Genomic DNA, 1,144 nt, shown 5'->3' with positions numbered 1-1,144 from the left:
AAGCCCAAACAAAGGAGAATCCACTTCAAACAGGCACCAAAATTTCACAGTTAAAAGAATAAAAGGACTGATTACAGGGAGAGCCCATCTTGGACAAAGCCATACCAAATCCCAAACACCATAATATATAAGAATTATACAATGTGCTGTTTATCTGTCTTGGAAGACATACAGCCAGAATCCTCCTTAGAAGCAAGGAGGCTGGTGAGACTTTGGCTCTCATTCTTTGGACATGTTGTCTGAAGGGATCAGTCCCTGGAGAAGGACATCATGCATGGTAAAGTGGAGGGTCAGAGGAAGACCCCCAAGGTGATGGATTGACACAATGGTTGTAACAATAGGCTCGAACGTAACAATTGTTAGGATGGTGCAGGATTGTGCAGTGTTTCATTCTGCTGTACACAGGGATGTTATGAGTCGGAAGCAACACAATGGCACCTAGCAAGCTAATACTTTAACATAATATATGAAATACGTATGTTTGAAACGTCTATGTTGTATTGTTTACCTTTCAGGTACATAAACCTATTATTTAAACAAAACATTAGGGCTAGTTAACATTACAATTAGTAATAATTAATAGGAGGAATAATTATGAAATATATACAACATTTTATGACTTTGTATCTTCTCATGTAACAATTTAAAAAATTTAAAACATTATTGTATAAAATAGCTTGAGGGCATCAGACTTCCTTATCTAGCTACTGCAAGGGAGAGAATCAAGATCAGCATCAGTCTAAGGCTGATTCCTAGGAGCAGAGGTTAGGTGTATACCCCATCTCTTCAATCTTTTGGAGTCCTGGTGTGTGGCGCTGTGGATTCATGTCCTGGACTGCAAGGTCAGTTTGAACTACAAAGTTGGCAGTTCAAGCTCACCAGCCTCTCTGGAAACGGGAAGTGACTTAACAACCACCACCACAAACCACCATCTTCCTACCATTTGACATCAGCCATCCCTCCTGCGCTCTCCTTTCTTCAGGGTTTGATAATTCGTTGCAATGGCCACACAGACCTCACAGATTATGCTCAGTTACGGGGTTTACTAGGGAAAAGTTGTTATGTGCCATGAAGTCGGTTCCAACTCATAGTGACCCTGTACAGGGTTTCCGAGGCTGTAAATCTTTACGGGAGCAGAAAGCCT

This window comes from Chrysochloris asiatica, unplaced genomic scaffold (genome assembly GCF_000296735.1).
Source record: "Chrysochloris asiatica unplaced genomic scaffold, ChrAsi1.0 scaffold00047, whole genome shotgun sequence".
Lineage (NCBI taxonomy): Eukaryota > Metazoa > Chordata > Mammalia > Afrosoricida > Chrysochloridae > Chrysochloris > Chrysochloris asiatica.
The sequence above is the reverse complement of the archived record's forward strand: the minus strand, read 5'-3'. Positions refer to the sequence as shown.